The following is a 13,774-nucleotide window of genomic DNA, read 5'->3' as shown; positions in this document are numbered from 1 at the left end:
TGCCTGACACCCCACTGACCTATCTGCCCCTGCTCCACAGTGCCTCCCTGCCTAGCCTCCCCTAGGCTCAGCACCTCAGCTACTGCTGATGACTCCTGCTACCTATCTCCCTGCAGCCCACCTTCACACTGCTCCCCCTGGGCAATCCTAACCTAGTTACAGGGACTACCTGAGTGAACCTACCTCCCTGAACTTGTCTCCCCCTTACCGGGGATGAGCTCAGGGGGATCTGTTCAGATACAACCGCCTTAGCCCTTGGCTGGTAGGTATCCCTGGGGTGGCACAAGCTTGCCACTGCCCCTGATACCTCCACCCCATAGCCAGGCTGCACAGGGGGTTGCTGATCTGAGAGACCCCATGAGGCTCCGCCAGGGTAATGGGGAACTTGGATCTGCCATACCTGCTGCTTTTCCTCCCCAGCTACCACTAGCCCATCTTCTCTTACTGAGACCCCTTGCTGGCTATCTACCTGCAGCCTTCCCTCACTCCGCTTCTCCCTAGCTCATCCTAACCTGGATACTAAAGACACCTGAGTGAGGCCATCTCCCTGACACTGCCTCCCCATTACCGGAGAGGAGCCCAGGGGCATCGGTGCAGAAGCACCTGCCTTAGCTCCTGGCTGGCAGGTATCCCTGGGGTGGTCTAACTTTGCCACGGCCCCTGATACCTCCAGCCCATAGCAAGGCGACAACTGTGGGGCTCTAAACCGAGAGCCCCCCTGATGCTCCACCAGGTTAATGGGAAAGCCTAGCTGCCCTACAAGCTGCCTTTCCTTCCCCTCCCCTGGTAGCCCTATTTCCTGCAACCCACCGGTCACTCCTACAGGGGAACTACGGGGTACAGGGATGGGAAACAATAAGTCAGGGCCAGTCTGCGACTGGGTCTGGCTTACCTCGCTGGTCTCCGCAGAGACCACCGCTTTCGTAGGTCCCGATTGCAGGGGGACTGGAGTGGCTGCTGCCGGCGCCCTCTTGGCCGGTGAGCTCCGGGCAACTGCCGCAACAGCTCCCGGGTTCGGCACACGGAAATCGGTGCAGGACATGGGTCCCAGTCCTCATGGAGAAATTCGGCTCCCCCCAAACCCGGTAAAACACCCTCCGCCCGCACACCCTGTCCCTCCCCCCACTCAGAAAAGGCTCCGGCACTTTGCAGGAATCGCGGCTCTTCCGCCTGCCGCCGCCACGGGCGAGCTCCGGGTGACTGCCGCAACAGCACCCGGCTTCGGCACAAGATCGCCGGCGTAGATGGTGGGGCTCCGGTCGTTGCTGAAGAGCGTCGACTCTTCCAGACCAGTTAAAACACCCCTCTCTCGCACACCCCGACCCTCCCCCCAAACCAAATCGGCTCCGGCATCTTGACGGAATCACAGCTTCTCCTCCGCCGCCGCCTGCATCCCGCGTCCTGGGTGCACTATCAGGTCGGGCCAGCGGTACAACAGCATCTTGATGTAGCAAGCTGACCGCTTGCCGAGCACCGCTGCTGAGGGCCATGATGGATCTGCTCCGGCCGCCGCTCCGCTGTATTCCGCCGGGTGCGGATGGATGGCCGCCACTCTCCACCGCTGTTACTGATGCAGCCCGGCCAGGTTCTCCAGGAGACGTCCCGCTGAGGGTTGATGCCCCGGCTGGGCGGGAGCCATCGGAGGATGCCGTTAAATGGGTTACCTTTGTAGCTCATGAGCGCTGGCCCTGAGGGGCTCCTTCGCCCGACCGCGCACGGTCCGGGCATTGGGCCCTGATGTGGCCCGCTTGTTTGGAGTGATAAGACCACCGCTCTTGCCGGAACTCCTCCGCCGCTGGTGGACTACCTCCTGCAAGAGGCTGCTGAGTCCAAGGCGGAGTTGTTCAAGCTCCGTTCTCATTCCGGAATTTCTCCGCCGCCGGTGGACTACCTCCCGCAAGAGGCTGCTGAGTCCAGGGCAAAGTTGCTCGAGTTCCGTGCTCATGGAGGGGGTAAGCGGGTCTGTTCATCGCCATGGCCAGGAACTGTGTCCGCTCCTCCAGGGTCCCCCGATCACTCCACAGGGTAAGCATGGCCAGCATTTCATGGGTAAAATGACTAGTCGCCGCAACGGCCAATGCCCCTCCGGCCGCAACACTACCGTGGCTTCGGGATTCACCTGCTCCCTCCGCAAGTCTCTGCATTCCCGGAGCTGGGTCCATTCCCTGCTATCCGGGCGGTTTGATGGTTACAGCGGCTGCAGCAGCGGCAACGTGCCTGCCCCGCTCAGCCGGCTGGGTTTCGTGCACCCTGATCGCCACCTCCATTTCAGCTCTACCGGCTGCAGGTTTCAGCCCGTACTTGATACATTCCTCCGGCCTCGGTGCCCGGGTCCAGTCACAGGGATGCCCGGCACTTGCGCTCCGGAGGAAATGCTTCTCGCAAGTAGGGGGAAAATGAGGTGGTGTCATATCCCCTGTTATATGATGTAAAACCGTGTGTCCAATATCATTAGCCTAAGGAACTTGCACTTTATTCGAGTTCCTACTGTATTACAGAGTCCCGCAGTAGACTGTAATACAGATTCAATTCAATCCCGCCGCTGCCACCAGTTTATTATAAGCCTGTCACGGGAGCTTGTGCAAGGTTATAATATACACAAAATAACTGGGTTGAATTGAATGTGAATAAGATATGATAAATATAGTTTATTCCTTGAAAAAGGTGAACACACAGAATAAACAATAACACACAGAATATGGACACTTACGTGGGAAGTTATAACAATCAGTTATATAGGATGTAAGCCCTATCCCTTAACATTGGGTGTCAGGTATTGGTTACCAATTACCTACACCCAATTACCCCTTGCCAGCTCACGTGGGAAGCAAGGTAATACCTGCCCACAGGGGTGGGCATTATTCTAATCAGGGGCCCATTTTGTTAGGCCCACTCCCAAAGATTGGCGTCTCCTAGTCTGTCTTTTGGGTCTCTGGACAGGAAAAACTTTGTCTGCAGGTGTGATTTATAACACCTACAGAACTACTCAAGTCCTGCTTTTCACCTCCCTAGCATATACAATCAGGGTGGGGGAGCCTTTGATCAGGGGTCTTGTTGTAGACATTGTGTCGCCCCCTGAACATTAACATACTGCAGAGCCAGTATCTTTCCCGGGCTTTTATGCCAGACACCAAATACAGTACATTTCCACAATTACATATATTAAAATAATCAGTTCGGCTGGGCCGAGCAGGCTACAAATTGCCTCATGTCAGAGAGGATTCTACACGGTGGCCAATTTTCAACTCGCTGGGACCCACCGAACCGGAGTTACAGAAATACAATTTAAATGCACATTTACAGAAATTGCATTTCTCTGCCATTTAAGTCAATGGCAGAAACCCAAACGAAGCAATTAACCATACTCATGGCCGGCACGACCCTTTCTTGTCGCCATTAATTGACGGACCCAGTTTGGGTCGAGTGAGGGGGTTGCTAGGGGCAAAAAGAATTTTATTTCTGGGTGCCTGTTGCAGGGTACATGCAACTACACACGTGGGTTTCTTGACAAGGCTTATTTATTTAGCCTTAAAAGATATACAACACACAAAAACAAAAATAGCTTTTCATCAGCAAACAAAAGAAAAAATAGCTTTTCATCAGCAAACAAAAGAAAATGGCTTTTTCTTCAGCAAACCAAACAAAACAGTTTTCTCTTTAGCAGACAGTCTATAAATACGGTAGCTACCCTTTTTCTATGCAGGGGACAGACAGTTCACAATTCATCAACTTGGCTAACAGACCTTGTATCAGTAATCTCTTCAGCAGCTTACTCCTCTCTCCTCAACAGCCAGCCTCCATGTGTCTACAGCCTGGGGTTTTAACACACCTTGATTAGGCAGATTGGTTCCAACTAATTGTCCTGAGGTTCCCAGCTGAAGTTAACCTAGTCAGTGCTGCACTGCAGACTAGACATAGGTTTTCCAGGCATGTAGCTGGTGGCTTTTATTTACCCTGTCACAGTGCCCTAGAACAAAAGTTACACACTCTAATTGGTGGTGAACTTGACCGAAGCCTAGTTCCCACGCCAATTGTGTGATCAAAGCTTTTTACTGAAATTGTATCCGCTTCTGCAGTCTGGCTGGCTGCCAGCTCGTCTCCGGAAGTCGGCCTCGAGGAATCCCCATTGAAATGCATTACTCCATTTACTTTCAATGGGGAAACTCCGCTCCTCCTCTCGGGCGTCACCTGCAGGTCTTCTCAGGTATTGGGCCCAAATCGGCGGAATCTCCATAGGATTACATGGGGCTCCAATGGCGACCTATGGAGATACTGCAAAATGGAGACTGAAAAGGCGGGAAAGGGAACAAAGGGCAATAAACATGTAAATGCAATTAATCCTTTCCCTCCCGACCTGATCCCAGTGTATGTGGTTGCTGCATACACTTTAAAAGGTACAAACACCAATAATTGTACCAATATACACGTCTATCAAATAGAACGGAGTTTGCCCTGAGGCAGGGGAATAAAAATACATGAAATCCCTCTAAATGTGGGAATAGGATAACCAAGGCACATACCTTTTGGTTGTGAAGCAGGTGAACATATGTCTTATAAGTACATTTCTGGTTAACCCCTCACTTCCCAGATGGTTGAAGGGGTGCCTAATGGGGATGACCCCGTTATTACTCGCTTGGCACCCCTCCCCAGTCACAGTGTGTACCACATACATTTCCACTTTATTATGGGAAAGGTAAAGTTACAAAAGTGTAAAAAATTGGGAAGGGAAAAGGGAAATGGAATCCTGCTCAGCTGAATATGTAAACTTTCAGGAGTGGTCCTATCTGAGATAAGGAATATACATATACAGAGAGGAAGATCTTCTAGATGCACTCAACTCCACTAATATAGCAAAATACATTTTATTTAATCACTCTTAGAAAACAATAAATTCTAATTAAAACCTACTTCTAGCGCTCTCACTTAACATTAGTCTCAAAATTATTACCATGTGGTGTCTGCAAAAAGAACTCCAATGTCTATATGCCCCAGCAGGGGCACCCCTTGATCTTGTAGTGCTGCTGCATACAATTTCAAGTTTTTATCCCAAAATCATACTACCAATACACACTTAGATGCGTTGTATTCCTTAAACAAGCAACAGAAGCTTGGATGTATAGTTTAGAACAGGCTAGTTCTACAGGACAATATCAAAGAGGATGCCCCATATAGAATCAGCCAACAAAGATATGGGCCGTTTTCAAGGAACCCATTAGCTAGATTTAGGGATTCTATCCTACACTCTACACCACGTCATTAAGATCATACTTACTGTACCTCCAAAGGTCTGTGGGTTAATCAATGCAGTCACTGCTGTATATCTGAATGGCAACATTGTGGTTACTCAGTATTTATTAGACCAGTATACTGTTTCCCTTTTCTTACAAAGAGTTACAAGTAGCCACATTTCTATGCGAACAGTACATACACTTAGAGGCTGTGGGACATGGGCATTATCTTGCATTATCTTGCCAGACAATAGTAGTCTGTGGGAATATCTTGTACTCACTATCTTTACAGTACAATCCGCATCATTATGTCTCTCCTATAGCCAGCTAATGGATATGGGCCGAATCCTAGGAACCCATTCGCTGCATTTAGAATTCGCTGCTTCACCTCATGAGGGGCTGTTACGATCAGACTTACTTACAGCAGTGTGCAGGAAAGCCAGTACACCGACAGCAAGTCAATATCTATGATTTCACACACTGTGGCACACCTTATATACTGCAGTGAAGTCTAACTCAGCGGTGCGCAAAGTGGGGGCGCAAGATTACTGGCGGGGGGCCGCACGGTTCCCAAAAGCACTTAAATTAAGTGCCGGGGGAGCTGCAGGGCATCTGTAAACCTTTACTTACCTTGATTCAGAGGCGTCGCCATGGCAACGCGGGGTCATGTGATGTCACGTTGCTATGGCAACGTGACGTCTTGACGTCCAGACGCCGGGAATCAAGGTAAGGAGAAGGAGGGAGAGGGGCGCGCGGAGGGAAAAAAGTTTGCCCCCCCTGGTCTAACTCATTGAGTAAGCTATTCTCTGTATACTCACGATCACAGTCTGATGGATATATCCCAACATTTTGGGATAGCAACTTGATATTGAATGCAGCAGCTCTACAAGAGCAAGGGGTCCCCCTACTGAGGCATATAAACATTGGAGTTCTTTTTTTGGTTTCTATGAGTGATTAAATAAAACATGTATTTTACTATATTAGTGGAGTTGAGTGTATCTAGGGGATCTTCCCCTCTGTATCTGTAAAGTTATAAAAGGACATAAGAAATTATTGATAGATATACTAATTTGTGAAAGAAAATTCTTATTCCCATTATCTGCAGTATTGTTATGTCACATGTATTACTGCTGTGCAGTGCTATGTACACGGATATCGCTATATAAAGATATTTATTTCCTGTAGTTTTGGAAGTCAAATTACTTTTTAATTTATATCAAGTTATTTGGCATAATAAGGGTAATATTTTCTTACCTAGAGACCAGAGAGCCTGGTAATTCTCCATCATCACATCCTGTATGTTACTAAACAGTTATAATGTGATGCTAAAATATAAAGTAGTATCAACAACAGAATCAGTCTGTATAAAAGCTTATAATTACTACATAATGATCCGTTGTAAGTTGTACATAAAACATGAAAAAACAGTTTACAAAGAAAAATTAATTGAAATATATCAAATATAAAAAGACACAATTTCTGTGCACTTTTGTCTTCTCGTTTTGCATTTTTTATGCTAATTTGTACATTGCTGATAAAATTCTCCCATTCATTTATTTATGTGAAACACCCATCATTTTGTACTTGCTGGAAGATTATAGTAGGAAAGTATTGTCAATTATTGGTTACCTAAAGGCCATTGAAATTAACTGAAATCATTATCCATCAACCTAGCTTTTTTATCTGTTGATTCTTCAATCTATTAAGTCAATATGTTTGGAAGTTTCAAATGTTTCTCATGTTATTATATGTTGTACAAATCAGATCTCCGAGAAACACTGATTAATATTTCATTTACAACAAAATATGTGAATATAACATTGAAACTATATTGTTCGGCAGGAAAATTAACATGAATCAAACATATAAAAATGAACAAGTAAACGTAATTAGTATAAGTTGATTGAAATGCAATCTAACGAACAAGTCGTGCGAAATAAATCTCAATATAAATACAACATCACAGTATGAATTGTATAAAGTGATATATACTTAGCTAAATACTCACCATCTGTAGCTGGTTCGTGAGCTGGAAGACAAAGGGACATGTTGTAGAAAGATGATCACAAACACACTGATAAGAACTGTATCAGCTCCTGCCTTTTATACCATGCCCTGCTGTGTCCTAGTCCCTTCTCCACCTCCTCTGTCCAATAAGGAGTTCTGGTGAAGATCCCTGACCAATCAGAACATTGGAATTGGCCACACTTAGCTCCGCCCCCTGACTGCAGCTTATCAGGGGTTTCCCTCCCAATAGTCTTGTTTCCCAGGGGCTGCTCAGTTCTTTAGGGTGCTATAAATAATGTTATTTTTGCTATTTTGTCACTTTGATAAACTTGTTATATTATACACTGTGATTATTATAGTTCCTGCTCTTGATGCCTTAATAGTGTTAGTTGTGTGAGGGAGAGGATAACATTGTGACAATTAAAGCTATTCTTACCTAATGATTCAGGACATACAGGATATGTAAGGATTATTTGCACAATAACCGTACAGCTGAGTGTTACAGTGAGACAAGATAGAGGGGGGGGGGGTCATTTGACTCCGGAGACAAGGTAAGAGGGCGGGGGGTGAGCAGGGGTGTGGAGAGCAGGCAGGGGGCGCAGGGAGCAAGGTTTGTGCACCCCTGCCTTAGAGTATCACACCATAGCTGCCAGAAGGGATAGGTTCCCAGCTGTTTTTCATATGGGGGAGCAGAAGCTATATTAGGGTGATAGGGTGGGATTCCTCAACCATGAGGGCACTGTCACAGGAGACCAGGTACTTACACCTTTTATCCTGGGATCATATCATTGAGCAAAATTAAAATGTTAAATAAATTGCCTTTATTTCTTGGAAACAGACATACACACAGTGAATTACAACAATACAGGAGAAAACAACACACTTACTGGGGTTTTGGGCTGAAAAACTAAAACTTCTTTGACTGAAATAAAGTCTTTAACAAGTCCGTTGGAAATGGTGCTGAAAGTAGGACTTAGAAAATATTCTGCTCTGCCGTCCTGAAGCCGCTTCCTTACTAGCTCCGCAAGGCTTCTTTGGGCTTGGAGTCAGAACTTGGATATGTCTTGGGATCCCTTTCCTGGGCTGGCTACTAACTTTTTTATAACATTTGCAAAGCCAGTCCCACAGCATTACTGCCAACCCACAAGCGTGGGCACTTTACTGCTAGCCATTCACAGCACGCGCATGGTCAGCATTGACGTGGCAGCCTCCTACCTCGCAAAGCGAGCAGCTGCCAGACCTAGCGCCTGCACACCCTCTCAGACTGGGCTAGAGTTTCAGAGTTCACTCGGTGGAAAGATGGTGAGGATAGTGGTTGTTGTTTTTACCTGATCTGGCATGCACGGTTGAGTTCATTTATTATATGAACATTAGGTATACTTATTGCCACACCGCAGCACCAGAGCAGTAGCACTTTAGTGATTGTACCATTACTTAGGGGTATATTTCATATCTCACTACTTCACAAGTTCATGTATAAGCACAGTACCTGATGGTTGATCACATTTATGAATATGTGCACAGGCATACACAATCAGCCACACCGTTTTCTGGTATCTGTAAGCTGTTCTATCTACTGCCAGCAATTAGTGTACTTAGCTCTGATTTCCATGGGCTACACCCGCTCTATATAGGGAGGTTTCTACACCACCTCCTCATCTCTGCTTTAACCCAAGAACTCCCACATAGGGAATACTGCATACCAGCTCCCTCAATTGAACACTTGATCTAATTCTCCTCAATTGTTCATATCATTTCATAATCCGGAGTGTCATATGCACTCAACTTTGGGTTATATATGTGTGTCCTTCCTTGGATTTTAAACCTCATTATTTTAATTAGATGAACATTAAAGACACATTTTAATTATTTTCATACTGCATTTAGGGTAGTGAGTGCTTCAGTTGGGTTCTTGCCTCTTTGCTGTTCTACTAACCACATCACCCACAGCACCTTACCCTACATACATATTTAGTTAGATTAAGCTGTAGCGGGGTTCCCTCATTATTAGTTCATTCGCATGTTTGCCAATCTTGCGACGTCTGGCACCTGAGCTTCAACAAAACAAAGGGGCCTGTGTGAAAATCGCCATCTTACCTACTTGTCATGCACAGGCGTGGTGCCTCTCAGTCTAGGGAGGTGACTACTGGCTGGAAGAGCCTGTAATCAGCCCAGGACTTGGACACTTAACTCAGCCATCCTGCACCGATGGTTGTTCACACTCCTGGCAACAGGTGTCACTTTTATCTATGGACTTAGGGCAGACTTACTGGCACCACACCCTGGTGGCCCATCAGCCCCCTGGGCAGTCCTGCAGTAAAAGGACCCAGCTTATGTTACAATGTATAAGTATAACATATTGTTAAACATACCAGCATTAATATAATATACTTTATACATTTTCCTATTAAAATGCCCTAAGTCTATTGGTGTGAGAGATAGAGTGAAACCCTGAGCTGTGTTACCCCACTAGCCACATCCCTTACACTCTGCAAAGGTAGACTTTCAATAAGAGCCTCACAGTCTTATACCTGACTGGAGAACCCCCTGAACCCCTTATACCAGGGTTAGAGTTATCTGGGCATGAACTGGGCACCCCCTGAGACTGGGGACCCCGGTACTGTTCTGGGGATACCTTCCCCCTGTGCCCCCTTATCTTTATGGTTGCACATTTTACATACATTGCATAGCAGTACATGTACAACAGGCAGGTCCAAGAGCTGACACTCTAGGACCCCCAAACACAGCTCAGGGGGAACCAAGTGGGCATAACCTTTATTAGTGAGCCTGGTTACCCCCTCACCGTCACAGGCACCCTGCCGAGTCCCAGTGGGAGCAGCCACATGTACCCAGGCTGAGCCAGGCTTTATCCGTGACAATGAACAAAGGAAAAGTATGAGCCTGTTTGGGGAATGCTGTGTGCGCATCTCTCAGGGAAGAAGTCATCTGTTAATAACGTTTTATACATTACTGGCGCCCTTTTCTTTCATTGTTCTCCTTGCTACAACTGAGTTTTAGGATGGGACAAAGCCGGGGGGTAGGGGGGGGTTGCATCTGTGACACACACACACAATGTGCATTGAAAGCAGGGAGGGCTCTGTATAGCTCCACCCCAATCAATAGTTGAAAAGTGCAAATCACGTGGATATTTAAGCCGCGTCTCATTTGGCCAGGCGTTATTGTGTGTTATTTTGTCCGCTGTAGCGGACGCTGCAGGGATGAGAGCCCTCCCCTCAATGGCGCCGGGCCCACCGCGAGGGGGGGCCGCAGCGCTGCGCCGAGTTTCTCCGTCTCGCAATAGAATTGAGAGCAGGACTCGCGACGAAGCGCTAGGTCGCGCCCCCCGATCAGCTGTTGAGCAGTTCAGCTGTTCAGAGGCTGGATGTGCGAGTCTTTCCATCTTGGCGTCTGCGCACTCTGCGCGTGTAGGAGGCCTCCGCGGTAGATCAGCTGTTGAGCTTTTTCCTGTGATTCTTCTGTGATCCCCACACCTCCCGAGTGCTGCGAGCCGCGGGTCCGGGGACCTGGTGCACCGGGTCATATCAGAATCACAGGTTTGGACCTTCGTGCTCTCACTGGGACTATATGAAGCTCACATTAATATCTTTAATGTAGGTTTGTGATATGTTTATGTGTTTTTTAATACACCTTCTGCCAGTCACTGTGGTGGCTGTGTCGTTTCTGTTGTTACACTTCTGTATGTATAACTTTATTTATATAGCGCTATGTATGTACACAGCGATTCACAGCAGTAATACACGTGATATATTACTATAATATATAATGGGAAGAAGCGCTTCAGACATAAAAGTAACATTAGGAAAATGAGTCCCTGCCCCGAAGAGCTTACAATCTAAGTGGCAAGTAGGAAGAACTTACAGAGACAGTAGGAAGGTGTTCTGGTAAGTGCGTCTGCAGGGGCCACGGTCGGTGTATGAGATGTATAGTATCAGCCACGGAGCTACTCGTATGCTTCGTTACAGAGGTGGGTTTTAAAATTAGTCTTAAAGGTGGATATAGAGGGTGCTAGTCGGATATTGAGGGGAAGGGCATTACAGAGGCGTGGGGCAGTTAGTGAGAAAGGTTTCAGGTGGGAGAGGGCATTAGATACAAAAGGGGTAGAGAGAAGACATCCTTGAGCAAAATGCAAGAGTCAGGATGGTGTATAGTGAGAGATGCAAGGAGGGTTTAGTGAGATATGAGGGTGAGATGTAAGGAGGGGCAGAGGAGGGTATAGTGAGATATGAGGGTGAGATGTAAGGAGGGGGTAAAGGAGTGTATAGTGAGATATTAGGGTGAGATGTAAGGAGGGGCAGAGGAGTGTATAGGGAAATATTAAGGTGAGATGTAAGGAGGGGCAGAGGAGTGTATAGGGAGATATTAAGGTGAGATGTAAGGAGGGGTAGAGCAGTGTATTAAAGTGAGGAGGAGAATTGAGTGTGAGATGCAGGATTTGATAGGAAGCCAGGAGAGGGATTTAAGCAGGAGAGATGCTGAGAAGGATTTAATAGAGAGGAAAGTGATTCTGACAGCAGCGTTTAGGATAGATTGTACGGGAGACAGGTGAGAGGCAGGAATGCCGGACAGCAGGAGGTTACAGGGGACGGGAGAGAATATAATATATACAGAGCACAGTTACAGATTGTAGGGGAGACAGGAGAGAGACAGGAAGGCCGGACAGCAGGAGGTTACAGGAGACGGGAGAGAATATAATATATACAGAGCACAGTTATAGATTGTAGGGGAGACAGGAGAGAGACAGGAAGGCCGGACAGCAGGAGGTTACAGGAGACGGGAGAGAATATAATATATACAGAGCACAGTTACATACTGTTACACAAAACCCCTGTGACAGGATGCCTTCCCTAATAGCTTTGCAGGGAAACCTGTGTACAGAGCACGAGCAGGTTAATATCAGGGCAGGCTCTCTTAATTAACTCAGCTGGCTCGTTAGAGACCTTTAATAAGCCTAAAGTGCTCAGGACTCTCTGATCCAGGAAGCGACCGGCCTGGCTAGAGAGAGAGACCGCCCTGCCCTACTGACAGAGAGACGCCCTGCCCTACTGATAGAGAGACCACTTTGCCCCACATGTTCTTCCCACCCCCCAACCCCCCTATCCCAGCCAGGAGGCCCACAGGTAAAACTGACCTGACACTGAATGTGAGTTATTATTGGTAAGGGGCTGAGCCTTAAACCCACAGATCGGGAATAAGTTCTTGTGTTAGTGAGCGCTCCGCATGGCGCTATGTATGTTTCTTTTGGTGAAACATAAGATTTTCTGCTGTTAAAATTTCGGCTAATAAAAAGCCTATATTATTTTCCTCCTAAAATACATTTTCTGTTTTACCCTCTGTACGAATCTCCTACATATGGTGTGAGAAGTGGGGTGAAAGGTGGCCCTTGAATTTCAGCAGCGTTTAGGTTAAATTGTAGCGGAGACTGGTGAGAGGCAGAAGGGCCGGACCGCAGGGGGTTACAATAGTCGGGAAGGGAGAGAATGAGGGCCTGCATTAGAGCATTAGCAGTGCTGGGTTTGGGTTCTGAGCTTACAGGGTGTGTGTGCTGGATTTGGGTTCTGAGTTTTATCCTTGATAAAGTGCGATCGCACACAAAACGCTATAAGGGATCTGTTTGTCACCTAAGATGTCCGCTGCCATGAAGCAATCTGGACCATCTCCCTTCCTGGCAAATAATGCAGGTCCTACACTACACTGTGAACCCTTCCTTTTACCTCTGTATGGGGGGAAAGAACCATAGTAGATCGTGTTCTTGCAGCAAAATGAAAATACCTCCCAAGTTAAAAAGGTGCGGAGGAGTGAGCACTGGGGGAGGGGCCACCTACCTCCAAACAGCTCTAAGTCCCTGTTATTAATGTTTTACCTGGTACAGGGTTACTAGTTCAAACACCGATATATTGTTTTCAAATCTAATTGTGCATAGCAGATAGATACATTTCTTACCTTCTTCAAAGAAATACAGCCATATTAACCCTTCATTATCAGATCTATTTAAAAATTGTTATATTTCTAAATTGCGCCGGATGCTATTGATAACACAATATATAAATATTTATTTGTGTATATAAATATTTATTTGTGTATATATGTATGTTATCTTATTCTTAGTGAAGTGAGATATATAGATCTCTATCCGTAACATCTATGTGAAACGTTACACAACCTGACACATGTAAGGGCTGTTATATAGTGTGTGGCCGTGCGCGCGCGCCTATGCGAAGGCGCGTGCCGCACGCGTTTTGTGTATATACTGTGTGTGTGTGTGTGTGTATGTATGTATGTATGTATGTATGTATGTATGTATGTATGTATATATATATATATATACAGTGCTTGACAAATCACCCAAAAATCTACTCGCCGAACCAAAAAATCTACTCGCCACCTAGTCCCGCCCCTAGTCCCGCCCCCAACCCCGCCTCTAGTCCCGCCCCAGCCACGCATTTTAAACAAAGCCATAAATTGAATAAATTCCTAGTAAGAACATTCGTTTTTGATATTAGTTTATTTATTGTATTACA

At 46.6% G+C, this 13,774-nt stretch overlaps 1 protein-coding gene across 1 annotated transcript in view; it reads right to left on the bottom strand.

The window, feature by feature from the left end:
- LOC142471264 (uncharacterized) overlaps positions 1–13,774 on the bottom strand; it is a 68,579-nt gene that overhangs the window by 23,748 nt on the left and 31,057 nt on the right. Inside the window, 1 exon segment of the mRNA XM_075578076.1 lies at positions 7,237–7,257. The gene's annotated coding sequence lies outside the window, so the exon portion shown is untranslated.

Source organism: Ascaphus truei, chromosome 20, assembly GCF_040206685.1.
Source record: "Ascaphus truei isolate aAscTru1 chromosome 20, aAscTru1.hap1, whole genome shotgun sequence".
NCBI classification, from domain to species: domain Eukaryota; kingdom Metazoa; phylum Chordata; class Amphibia; order Anura; family Ascaphidae; genus Ascaphus; species Ascaphus truei.
Note: the sequence above shows the minus strand (reverse complement) of the source record. Positions and strands in the feature narration are given on the sequence as shown.